This window comes from Tasmannia lanceolata, unplaced genomic scaffold (genome assembly GCF_043159265.1).
Source record: "Tasmannia lanceolata isolate RefF3 unplaced genomic scaffold, GAP_Taslan_0.1 ptg000019l, whole genome shotgun sequence".
Classification (NCBI taxonomy): Eukaryota; Viridiplantae; Streptophyta; class Magnoliopsida; order Canellales; family Winteraceae; genus Tasmannia; species Tasmannia lanceolata.
In genome coordinates this window covers 24264666-24266329 of record NW_027518696.1, presented here as the reverse complement: position 1 = coordinate 24266329, position 1664 = coordinate 24264666, and positions in this window count along the sequence as shown.

Below are 1664 nucleotides of genomic sequence, written 5' to 3'. Positions count from 1 at the left end.
TATTGGTATATTATATGGCTTTGCAAGTGGCATTGTGTACAACACATACAATCACCATCCTAGTTTTATTGTGTCATTTTTTGTGCGTCTTTTGGATTAATTTCATCTCAACTAAGCCTTTGTCCTAAACTAGTTGTGGTCGGCTAATGAATCCTTTAGAAAATTTTCATGAAGAAGGTGAAAGGATCTACCTGGCTCAAATTGACTAAGTCTAATCCCAACACTAGTTGGGTTCTTCTTTTGGATCAATTACAAACATCTTAATATTATGCATCCACTATTAGAAATTCAATGCCAATCCAGCATCTGATGCATATTTTTGGATAATCTGTTTATCAATTTGTCAACAATTTAATTTACCAAGTTCAATATTAACCTGATTAGTCACCATTTGTGTCTTCCGATGCAACCAGGTGAGATTTGTAGCACGGGATGTTTTTGGTTGGTTAAGTGCCCACATTTTGTGCATTGATTGGATTTGTATTATTCCTGATACACCAAATGCATTCTATAGAGGTAATGTATGCTAATGTACGTATTTGATCCATCGACTATCTTGCACCATAATTGAGAATCACTCACTGTAATCTTTAGTATTCTCATATTTATCACATATATCTATTATTTAGGCAGAATATTGTCATCTCTGTTGTGGAAGGATTCTTGTCATAATCAAGATCAAGGCCCCTTTTTTCAAATAAGTTATGGACCGATGGACTCAGGAAAGAAGGCGTCTCGAGAGACCCCAGTGGTTGTTCGATTTGTAAACCAGTCTCGTGGAAGAGATTGGGGTTGTGCTGTATGCAACTATCAAAACTTCAAATGGCGTACTATCTGCAGACGTTGTAATGGTGTAAAAGGTGGTTTTTTAGGTGGGCCATCCAAATCTGATACTAAGCTCCTTCGGCATCGAAACCCCGAAGAAGACAAGATATGGCCTGATTCTGGGAAAACTCGTATAACCAAGATCAATGGAACCTTGACCGTCCTGATCTCTGGGAAGGAGATTGAGAAATGACAGCAGATCTTAAAATCATGTCTGATTGGGCCTGGGTGGGGGTGCTTGGATGAAGTCTGGCAATGGGCGAAGTGGTATTGGGATCTCCCTAGCTTACCCAAACCATCTGTCTTAAGCTCTCAAGACATCCTTTTCATGTTTCAAGAGGAGCATATGGTGGCCAATCTAAAGAGTAAAGGTAATGACGCTTTGGGCGATTACCTATCCTCTCTCACGGATTGGACTCCAAACTATCAGCAAGGCGTTGAGGCTATTTGGATTAAATTCAAAGGAATTCCACTCCACATTTGGGCCATCTCAACGGTGCAAGCTCTGGGGTCGTTGTTTGGGACGGTTATTGAAGTAGATATGAAAGGTCAACACGAAGATTGTATGAGCTTTGCACCGACAAAAATCATGGCCCCAGCTTGGACAGTCTCAAAGACGGTGGTAGATCTCCGTGTAAATGGCACCTGTTTCAATATAGGGGTTGAACCAATTGTAGATGTGAGAGCAGAACCTTGCAACTCAAAGGTATTGCAACTAAACCTTAACCCCACCCAAACTCCGAAGAGGGGTCGATCTATGGAAGGCAACGGGAAGGGCCATAACCCGGAACAGGTAATCGTCGGAAAGAATCGGGAGGGGGTACCTATGCCGGCGATGA